This window comes from Giraffa tippelskirchi, chromosome 5 (assembly GCF_054371585.1).
Source record: "Giraffa tippelskirchi isolate mGirTip1 chromosome 5, T2T-mGirTip1v1.2.pri, whole genome shotgun sequence".
In the NCBI taxonomy this organism is placed as follows: domain Eukaryota; kingdom Metazoa; phylum Chordata; class Mammalia; order Artiodactyla; family Giraffidae; genus Giraffa; species Giraffa tippelskirchi.
Window position 1 is genome coordinate 22,112,961 of NC_137279.1, and position 12,138 is coordinate 22,125,098.

The 12,138-nt window shown below is 40.4% G+C and overlaps 1 protein-coding gene across 1 annotated transcript in view; it reads right to left on the minus strand.

Moving 5' to 3' along the window:
• PAPPA2 (pappalysin 2) overlaps window positions 1-12,138 on the minus strand; it is a 292,528-nt gene that overhangs the window by 40,583 nt on the left and 239,807 nt on the right. The gene's annotated exons all lie outside the window — the stretch shown is intronic.

Sequence of the window (12,138 nt, forward strand, 5' to 3'; positions counted from 1 at the left end):
ATTCACTAAGGACCTCCTTGTCCCACCCTAGTCAGTCAGTCATTCATATCAAATGTATCAGTAGCAAGGGGCTAGATTCCCCAGGGAACACGAGAGACGTGAAGATCCATCAGTCTCCTCGCTGCCTCAGAGAGCTCAGAGTCTAGTGGGCAGGAGGTAGCTGGAAGTCCGTCAGTTCCTCTACACGAAGGGAAACTCAGCCTTAGCATCCTTGCATGATGACTATAGCTAGAACTTGCCAGTACCCTCTGACTGGATCAGTTTCTCTTATGCCCTTCATACCTTCTACTCCATCCATCACCTTCATAAAGGCCAGAGCATTGATCTTCTAAATTGAAAAACTCTAAACATATTTTGCAAAGGAAAAAAAAAGGAAGGAAAAGAGTCCATCTTTACTTTTAATTCTTTTTCTCCAGTGCTCTTTTCTCTAATTACTTCCAATTTATTTTTTACCTCCATGTATTTTTTTTTTTTGGCTGTGCCATGTGGCTTGTGGGATCTCAGTTCCCTGATTGGGGATTGAACCCAGGCTACGGCACTGAAAGCCTGGACTCCTAACCACGGAACTCCCCTATATCTTTGTATTTTTATGTAACTTAATTTTATTATTATGTGATACATGTTCACTGTATAAAATATTCAAGGCATTAAAGGATACACATCTCCCTCCTACATCTGTTCCTCAACTACCCAATTTCTTCCATCCTATTTTTAGTTCTTTTTTATATCATTACAGAGATAGTATATGAATATACATATGTATATCATATTATTTCCTCACACAGATTATAAAATACTGCCATTTTATTTAGTGCTTTATTTTATTATTGTTTGTTTGACTGTCTTATTTGATTTCACTTCATAATGTTTCTTGGTGTTCTGTTCATTTTATGGTATACAGGATCCTGCATTCTATTGATTGTATATTACTCCATTTTATGGATGTACCCTAGTTTAATCATACTCATATTAATGGACACTTAAGTTATTTTCAGTCTTTTGCTCTAACAAATAAGGCTTATGTATAAATCATTTCGTAAATGTGTAACCACATCTGTAGAATAAACTCATGATAGTGGAATTGACAATAGCCATTTCAATGATCTTTAAAATACTCTATAATTCAGTCTTAAGACTAATTCAGAGTGGCAACTTCTTTAATCTCTGTAAAAACTGCATCAGTTTCTGGTACCTGTGTCACATGCTTTCCTAGACTGCAAACCCTTGTGAATAGAGACTGTCTCCAACTCATAATCTTAACTCAGTGACTTAGAGAGAGACAAAGTTTATTAAGTATTTGTCAACCACTAAATAGGATGCTGTATTTTTAGGATTTTTCTTTATTATTCTGGCCTATGAAAGTCATTCATCTCATAAGAAAAGATCTGCATACAGAATTAATTGAATAACTACTTACTAATTAAAATTGGAGGAAAATTTCAAATGTTTTCCAGGTCCTACATTTTTATGGGCACATTTGTGGTGGTGAGCTGAAAGAGGGATGTGAAACAGGAGGGAAATTAGGGAGAAGCTGGCAGAGAAGGGCCAGCTCCTGGTGAGGTATGTTAAGTTAACTAAACAAGAAGGCCATTATGATAAGATGACTCTAAATGCCATGGTGGCCTGTGGAAGCAAACCAGAATCTAATCCCATCAATGTCTCAAGGTTATGAAATTGAAACCAAAGGACAACCAATTAGGCTTTAAGCAATAACCAATCAATGATTTCCTTACTTCACTTTTGCCTGTTCTCTATAATCAAATCTCTCCCCAACACCTCCTGGTGGAGTACTCCTAGCCAGTTCCAGTTAGCTGAGCGCCAAAGAATTGATGCTTTTGAACTGTGGTGTTGCAGAAGACTCTTGAGAGTCCCTTGGACTGCAAGAAGATCCAACCAGTCCATCCTAAAGGAGATGAGTCCCGGGTGTTCATTGGAAGAACTGATGTTGAAGCTGAAACTCCAATACTTTGGCCCCCTGATGCGAAGAGTTGACTCATTGGAAAAGACCCTAATGCTGGGAAGGATTGGGGGCAGGAGGAGAAGGGGACGGCAGAGGATAAGATGGTCGGATGGCATCACCGATTCGATGGACATGGGTTTGGGTAAACTCTGGGAGTTGGTGATGGACAGGACAGGGAGGCCTGGCGTGCTGCAATTCATGGGGTCGCAAAGAGTCGGACACGACTGAAAGACTGAACTGAACTGAACTGAACTGAATTCAAGTTGAGATTTGCTCTGATAAACTCTTAAAACCTTAATAATATGCCTCAGTTTATCTTTTAACAATTCAATATGATTTTCTTACTTTGTGGGATATTTTTGACAAATTGTAATCCCATATATTATATTTGAAAAGTTATGGAGAATAATTGAACAAATAACCTTATACCCTCTGCCCAGCTTTATCGAATTATAACATTTCACTTTATGTGTTTCTGGAGTTTAAGTCATTAGAGGTTCAGTTCAAGTCCCCTATATTGTCCCTCCGACATCATTTTCCTTCCTTTCTCCCTACTGGTAACAACTATTCTGACATTTTAGATTATTATTTGTACACATTAGTATATGATTGGAACTATAGCTGTTACACTATTAGCAAGCCACTTCTCAGATGAGTCAGTTGTGAAAACTAAGTGCCAAGGATTTGTTTTGACCTTTTCAAAAGGAAAAGATTCATGAGGAAACCAGTTTAAAGATTTTTTTTTTTTGATTGAGCTACTTTAATTTTTTTATAAAATCAAGGGAAAAGAAGGGAAGAAAGGAAGGAAGGACAAAGGGAGAGCACATGGGAAAGAAGAAAGGGGGTAGAGAGAGGGAGGGGGAGAGAGAAGGAGATGAGAGTGAGGAGAGGGAGGGAGGAGGGGAAGGGAAACTAGCTGAGGGTTATTTGGATGGTCATAGGGCTGCATGAAGGCTCTTGCCTGTTTAAATGTGTTGCTGAAAGTCACAAGACTGATGGTTAGCCAACATTAAGGTCTAACAAAAAATTGCTCAATTGTTTTTTTATCAGGAATAGTTACTTAACAGAATGGGCAACTAATCACATCAGACCACAAAGTTCTGCTCCTGCCCAGGTTTGTGATGATTTCCTTATCATCAATACTATATATGTTGCTGCTGCTGAGTCGCGTCAGTCGTGTCCGACTCTGTGCGACCCCATAGACGGCAGCCCACCAGGCTCCGCCATCCCTGGGATTCTCCAGGCAAGAACACTGGAGTGGGTTGCCATTTCCTTCTCCAATGCATGAAAGTGAAAAGTGAAAGTGAAGTCGCTCAGTCGTGTCCGACTCTTAGCGACCCCATGGACTGTAGCCTACCAGGCTCCTCCGTCCATGGGATTTTCCAGGCAAGAGTACTGCAGTGGGGTGCCATTGCCTTCTCCGACTATATATGTATGCAGCCCTAAATAAAATACAATGTTATTCTGAATATCTATTTGGACCATAGCACATTACCCTGCAATAGGCTTTACAGTTCCTCTTCCCTCATCTTCCAAGACCCCCTTGTCTGTTCTTCTCTAGAGAAGAGGAAATTGATGCTTGAGACTTACTCAAGCAGAGAGGGAACAATTCCATGCTTAAAACAGATGAAAAAAGATCTTTACATGACTCATGTCTGAAGGATTTGTTCTCTCATGGTGTGTGGCAAGTGGCACTAGGGCTGTTACACACAATTGCATCTCTCAAGAGGACACGCGAGGTGGGGAGAGGGCAAGGATTAGCAGACAAGAAGACACCAGGCAGGAGATACCAGATAGGGAGCTATGCCTACTGAAGGGTACTTTCTTTTTTTCTTCCTGCTTTTCTCTTTCTCTTAAAACAGTTTGGTTTTATTTAAGATGTTATTAATCTTTCTGGGACCAACTTGGGAAAACAAAGTCAGAAATCATAAGATTGGTTTTGACTGAGCAATTCTGTTGATGAGCTGAGGAGTTGAGAGAGGAATTCCATGCAGTGTTGAGAATCTTTGCAAACCTAATGAGTGTAGCCCCAGGAAAATCTCATTAATTTGGACTTCTTAATTATGATATACTAAATAATTCCTAATTATGATATACTAAAAGAAAAAAAAAGGAAAAAAGTATTATCCAATCTGAGAGAACTGAATTTATGATACAAACCAATAGTGAAAATGAGATGTTATGATGGATTCTCTTGTATTTCAGAAAGAAACATTTTTAAATATAATTTAAAAAAAATTCATTTACATGCAAACAATTGCCATACTATGTTTGTTTTTTTTTTAAATCTCTCCATGAAATCTGGTTCTCAAAAGACCACTTCTTTATAATGTAAGTAAAAAATGTCAATTTCCCTATTTTAGAAAGGAAAGTCAAAAGATATAATAAAACATTCTCTAGACACAGTAGTTAAGGACAATAATAAAAAAATTAATCTTCTATAAAAATGAAAGTCACTCAGTCGTGTCCGACTCTTTGCTTCCCCATGGACTATACAGTCCATGGAATTCTCCAGGCCAGAATACTGGAGTGGGTAGCGTTTCCCTTCTTCAGGGGATCTACCAACCCAGGGATCGAACCCAGGTCTCCTGCATTGCAGGTGGACTCCTTATGATCTGAGCCACAAGGGAAGCCCAAGAATACTGGAGTGGGTATCTTTTTGGAAAAACCCAAAGGTTTGCCATGAGAAATGGCTCTGGAGGGGTGGGGGCCATTTTCTTCTTCCACCTCTTTGGTTTCACACAGCAACCACCTTCTGAGCAATGAGTGAGCATTGAGGAGGAGGTCTAGGGATGAAGATGGGGCTTCTCAGGTGGCGTGAGTGGCAGAGAACCCACCCGCCAATGCAGGAGAGGTAAGAGACGCTGGTTCCATCCCTGGGTCAGGAAGATCCCCTGGAGGAGGACGTGGTAACCCACTCCAGTATTCTTGCCTGGAGAATCCCGTGGACAGGGGAACCTGGTGGGCTACTGGTCTATAGGGTCGCAAAGGATCAGATGCGACTGAAGCAACTTGGCATGCACACATGGGGATGAAGGTAAGACATCATTCTTATCTCTAACACTCTTACAGTTTGGTATTAGAGTGACAGAAAAGAGGAAGAAGAAGGGGAAATGAAGAAGATGAAAAGCAGGGATGAGAAAAGCACAAAGTGCTCTCAGTGGAAGTCCATGTGGAGCTCTTTCCATAGCTTCAGCTCAGGCCCCCTAGATATGAGCAGCGACGCTGACTGCACGGTTGGCTGCTCCTGTCTGTCCCAGCTGCCAGATTCCACTGCCCAGTCACTTTGACTGGCAGGAATTTATTTGACAGCCAAGGAGCCTTTTTGTTTTATGTCCTCTCTTTCTGCAAGGTCTCTGCTGATGCCATCATTCTAGAAAAGTCTATGTCCGTGGACGTAGTAGGTGAAGGAGGAAAACGTTATACAACAGCAAAGGCTCAGACAGCCCATTTGGGAATTTCAAATCCTTACTTCATGTTTCCTAAGCCAGAATGCTCTTGAAACATTTAGACATTACATAATAGTATATGTTCATTCTTACTCTCTTCTCAAACTCATAACCAAGCCATTAGATACTGCTTCTTTAAACAGAGGTATTCCAATAGGAAGCATTGAATGGCCATTAATTGTCTTCCCAGCCCCATTTGTAAAAGGCACAGGAAAAAAAAAGGCCTTCACATATCTATCTATACATACACACACACACTAAGAAGCAAAGCATAGAACTTGTAGAACAATATTTCTCTTTCTTATAGATAGCTGGTGATATCTTTTCATAGATGTAGGAAATTTCCAAAGGTGAGATTTGTACTAAGTGAACACAAATTCCACTTTTACATAATTCAGAACTATGTGGAAGAAACTGAAAAACATTTCAAAAGTGTTATTTTGAATTTTTATAGCAAGCCTTTGAGAGGGTAACAGGCAGGAAGGCCAGAAGTCCCCAAGTGGCAGAAGGAAATGAACTGCAAGTGGCAGACGATTTTGTTTTTGTATTTCCTTCTCTACACAAAATTAAGTCTTCTTTTAATTCTGTGTTGATGACACCTGGTTCTGCCTTGAGCTAACCAATGCATTTTTCTTATGGAAATATTTTTCTTAAGCTATGTTAATGAAACTATGTATTTGCCTGGGAATCTGCCCTTTCTTCAAAATGGTTCTGTTTAAGGCTACTTTTTTTTTTCTTTTTTCAAACTTTGGGCTGATAATGGCTCAATAAACCAGTATTCATGTCAATTGTTTTATGGCCGGGGGATGACACCCCTCATGCTATCCTATCTCAAAAGTGCTACATGGTAGGAGAGGGGCCTGGTGAAACTCCCTCAGCCTTGAGGTATCTCTCTTATCTGATTAGTAGTGCCAACAGACGTAAAATACCTTGCTAAAAACTAGCAAGGGAGCGCTCTTTCTGTCCCCTTATGATGTCTCTGTCAGAAGCTTTCCCTATCTCTATTATACTTTAATAAAGCTTTGCTACACAAAAAGCTCCAAGTAGTCAAGCCTTGTCTCTGACCCTGGATCAAAATCCTCTCCTCCAGAGGTGACAAATCCCAGCATAACACACGGCTCTCAGCAGCAACCTTTCACCTTCAAGACAGAATACCATCCCCATTCTTGCCACTGAGCAGGAAGAGGCTCCAAGGGGTAAGTCAAACAGTACTTGAACCTGAGAGAGCCTCACTCTCCCTTTTATGACAGTTGCCACTTGGAGTAGTTTTTCATCAAAATTCCTTACTACCCAAGTTCTCGGAAATTCTTCCTTTAATGAAAAGTATATTATTCTAGGACTCAGGTATCATTTTCAGGAGTAAAATCCAGCAGAATCCCCAAAGACAGGCAAACAAATTTTATAGGAACCTGAAAAGTATACTTGATTGTTCTTTAAAAACAAACTCACGATAAGGAAGAGCAGTACTATAGGGAAATATCTCTCTAAATTATTTTGTTAGACTTCACAGGGAGGGAAGGAAAGTGTGGGAACGAGGAGGCTCTCACGGTTGTAACAACGGACTTCTTTTCTATTTGATGTGCAAAGTAACCCAAATGTGCACCAAACTACAGCAAACACGGTGATTCAAGGGAAATCACTGAACCTGAAGTCAGAAAAGTTGGTTGCACTGCTCTCTCCAATTCTTGAAAGCCGTACAGCCTTGGACAGATCATCCGACAATATCTAATTTGTCTGTGAAATAAGGATAATAAAATCTTTTTCCCCTAGTTTATTGGTTTATGAGAAGATTCAAATGAAATTATAAATATCTAAAATATATATTTTATATATACAACTTTGCAGGCAATAAAGTGCTATCCAAATGTAAGACATCATTTTTATTACAAAGAATGAAATCATTGGAAGCAGACTAGAGAAAATGATGCAATTTAATCCACTGCTCTGTTGTCTTGCCAGATACCAGGTATTTGAAGTATGGGAGATAGCAGGGGTTTACATGTAATAGGAGATCATCATTTACTAAACAAATGAGCCAGGCTCCAAATAGGTGTGTTTTACTTAAAACATTTATGTTGCCAGAATTTTATTTTATAATAGCAGTGTTTTGCAAAGTTTTACAACGGAATTACTTGGGGTGCCTGTTAAAAAATACATACCCCAAGGCATTGCAAGCCTCTCTGAAGAGGGGAAGCCAGGTCTGCTCCCTTTACAAACTGCCCAAGTGATTCTAAAGGACACTAAAATTTAAGATTGAGTATAATATGGAACATCCTTCAAGGTAAATCGATGTAAGCTACGAAGCTTTTACTTGAGGAAGATTTTCATTTAATACAACTGCTTTGGTGTAATAGGTACTTCTTTGTGAGGACAAGCTTAGATCTCCCACCGCTCAAGAGCCATTGAATGCCACAAAATGGCAGACATTATGGGTTCATCTGTGGTTAGTGCATAATCTCATCTCTGAGGATCTTGGAACACAAGCGCAATAAACTCATCATTGTCTCCTGTGTTTCCATTGACTTTTTCTTGTTTTTCTGTTTTAACAAAGTTTCAGTTCCCTAAAGGTGAAGCATCCCATGTAAGCTTCATTTGTAAGCAATCCTTCTTAATTTCATTATATCTATAAAAGAGCTGAGAGAGTACAGGTAACAGCATGGTGGCTAGTGACTGCATAATAATGAATATTAACTATTGGATTAACCTTTGGTTTCCTTTTGGCATAAAAAATACTGATTTGGGGCTTCAGGAAATGTCAATTATGCTTTTAACCTTTGAACTTCTGACCTTTGGGGTTTTTTTAGGAACAAATTACTCTTTCAAGGTAAGAATGAAGTTCATTTTGTGAGTTACTTGATTTCTTCCACTACAGTGTTGGAAGCAGCTAATTTAGCTACTTCACTTTATTTTCACACACAGAAATATGACACAAGTCTCAAGGGTGCTACTAAAGTAATGATGCTGCTAACCATATTGCACACTGCGACCTGCCACTACATTATTTAATTGCATCTCCAGATTATAAAAAGCACGGTGTGTCATTACAGATGAGAAGAGACAGGCAGAAGTGAGGGGAAGCAGCTTGTCTCCAGTAGGAATGACAACCAACCAAGAAAGATTATTATGAATCAATCACAAAATTAAATTCTAGTCACATGCTTCTCATCTGATATGCATACTAACCTTATGCTGCTGCTGCTGCTGCTAAGTCGCTTCAGTCGTGTCCGACTCTGTGCGACCCCATAGACGGCAGCCCCCAGGCTCCCCTGTCCCTGGGATTCTCCAGGCAAGAACACTGGAGTGGGTTGCCATTTCCTTCTCCAATTCATGAAAGTGAAAAGTGAAAGGGAAGTCGCTCAGTCGTGTCCAACTCTTAGCGACCCCATGGACTGCAGCCTACCAGGCTCCTCCGTCCATGGGATTTTCCAAGCAAGAGAACTGGAGCGGGGTGCCATTGCCTTCTCCAACTAACCTTATGAGTTAAGTATTATATCTGTTTTACATACAAGGAAGTGGAGGCACAGAACAGTAAAGCAGCCTAAAATTATATAGCTCATGAAGAACAGAGATTATGAATAAAAACTCAACTTTTTTTTAAACACAATTTTTTTATCCCAAGATCTACAGAGTTCCTTAGATGTTGTCATCCTCAAAATTATGCTTGGATAACCTATTTTCCAAAACCAGGAATTTACTGACTAGACCGTAGTCATGATAAATGCAGTGATACAAATGATAATGTTTGATGTTTGGCTTAAGAAGAAAATAAATTCTGCATTTTCTCTCTGGGGTTTGCAACTTTCAATTGACAAGGATATAATTATATATAACTGTAGGAAGCTGCAGCAACATACCCAGTTTGAGGAGAAAATATGTATTTACTTCCAAAGTAGAAAATGATGCCATAGCAATTTCTTTGCTTACTCGACCAACATTTATAAGACACCTACAATTTGCCCCGTGCTGAAAAAGGAAGTAGGAATATAAACATGAACAAAATGCTATGGAATAGAGGTAAATAAATAATAGTGACTCCCCCAAAGGAGAGTGGAGAAAGGAGAGGTTTTAATAAAACAGAAGATACTGTTTTCCAGTTTGGAAATAGTCAAGTCTCTGCTGTCTTCATGAAGAAAAGTGACCTGCTCTTCTCTGAATGTCCTGTTCAGAAAGTGGAAGTGGAAGAACCCCTATCACCGGAAGGCCCGCACTCTGGTCTCCCAAACCCTGAATCCACCAACTATGCTCATCGGATACCTTGTTGGGAAGATGCTAAAGTAACTATAGAAGGGTTCCTGAAGCACTTCATCTCTCAGGTGGAGAAAATGGATTGTAAAAGTTCCAAGCCTTTTCCCCTTTAGCTGCTTATAGAGAAAGAGAAGTCTTTCACATAAGAAGTTGAGTTAGAGGGACTGATAGGGGCTACTCTGTCTGACGCTCCAGGAACACAAGACAGAAGTCCTTTCTTCAGGTATTCTAATTTCAGCTAAACCTTCACAACAGATTATGGGAAATGGTACGGAAAGTCTGGAAAGGCCAGGGGATGGGAGAACCAAGCAAGGTGTTTATCTGGCTTTCTCCTTTCCACTTCCAATGGGACTTCCCCGAGTCCCTCCCACTGGTGCACAGTCTTCTCTTTGGGTTCAGCGCCCTGAGAGGAGTGCACCATTCACCGCAGGGTCTCGTCCACCTGCCTCCGTCCTATCCCATCTCTCTAGCTCCCATCTCCCCTCTCCCTCACCACAGCACATACTCTGGTTTCCGACGCACACAACTTCTTACCCACTAGAGTGTTCCCTTCCATCATAGTTTATGACCCAAAGGAAAAGCTTCCTGGTCTATTGCTCCTTCCCCAACCCCAAGGTCTTCCCTGGTGGCTCAGATGATAAAGAATCTGTCTGCAATGCAGGAGACCAGGGTTGGAAAGATCCCTGGAGAAGGGAATGGCAACCCACTCTGGTATTCTTGCCTGGAGAACGTCATGGACAGAAGAATCTGAGGGATGACAGTTCATGGGGTCCCAAAGAGTCTGACATGACTGAACAACTAATGCACAACCCCCAGAGTTCCTGAGCAGAAGAATTAGTTGCTTCCTCTTGGGTGTTCCTACAGTTTTCTACCACAAACAAGGCACTTCTCATGTTGCATTATTATAAATGTTCATTTTTATGGCCAGATTGTAAGTCTTATAAACAGAGGGACTCTCATTTTTCCCTCTTCATATTCCCAGCACTTAGCATAGTTCTAGGGCACACAGTAAGCCCCAATAAGTGTTTGCTGAGTGACTGAATTGATAGGGTCACACTCCTCCCATCCCCCACCCCTGAATCATACTTGAGTATTTGTTCCTTATCCTCCTGCTTTAACATACATCCTCGCCAATAACACAGCACAATTAGCCTGTGAGGAAAAGGGAGCAATCTGAGAATGATTTCCAAATGAAATGTGGTACCTCTTTGAGTCTATGTCTTGGTGACTCTGCAAGAACAAACTTCTAAGGTTTTTGTACAAGCCATCTCCCAGGTTTTCTGATATCTCCACGCTCCCATTCTAAGAAGAAATTCTGTATTACCACACTATCTTCTCCGTCTTTCTCTTTTTCATTTATTCATTTCACACAAGTATTTATTGAACACTTGCTACATACTAGGTAGTGTTCTAGGATCTGGGGATATAGTAGTGAACCATAATTCTTCACTGATCTTTTTATTTTAGTGGCAGGAAGAGACTGATTAATATATAAGATAAATGAATTAAATATATACTATGCATGGTCACGATAAGTCCTAAGGAGAAAAAGATAAAAGAGGGAAGAGAGACAAAAGCGTAGGGGAGTTAACACTTTAGATAGTGTACTCAAAGGAGGCCTTGCTGTCATTTGAGTAAATTTCTGAAGGAAGCTAAGGAGCAGGACATGAAGATACCCAGGAGAAGGGCATTCCAGGCAGAGGGAACCACGGGGCAAAGGTCCTCAGGTAGGATGTGTCTGGCATGTTCAAGAATCAGCCAAGAGCTACTGTGGCAAGATTAGAATGAGCCAAGGAAGGCATGTGGGAGAGGAAGTCAGGGAGGTAAAGGTGATCAGAGGAGGCCATGGAACTGAGAACCAAGGTTTCAGAAGGACCAGATGTGTGGATGTTGAATTCAGTAAGAGTTATGCCAGTAGTATTAGGTAAGGTAACTATGAGTCAGGAGCTAACGTGGTTAAGAAACCAGGGGAGGGACATCCCTGGTGGTCCAGTGGTTAAGAATCTGTCTGCCAGTTAGAGGACATGGGTTCGATCCCTGGTCTGGGACGATCCCACATGCCTCAGGTCAGCCAAGCTTGTGTGCCACTGCTTAATCCTGTGCACCTTGGAGTCCACGAACCACAACTAGAGAAAGCCCGTGCACAGCACTGAAGACCCAGCACAGCCATTAAAAAATAAAATGAATTAAATAAATAAAGTCAACTTCTCTTACTTCCTTTCATCATTCTTTCCCTGTTTTCAGTTTTTTTTCATTGTTTTTTCCTCTCTACCCTTCTCTTATCTTTATTCATAACTTTGGTTTATCCTACATTTTGCTATTCTATTTTTTTAAAAACTTTATTGGAGTAGAGTCAATTTACAATCTTTTTTTTTACTAGTGGTAATTTTCTGTTTAAATTTCCTTCCTGTATTATCATTCTTTATGCCTCTCAGTCAACCTTCTATATTCTTTTAAACTTTCCTTTGGATATGGGTCATCTTT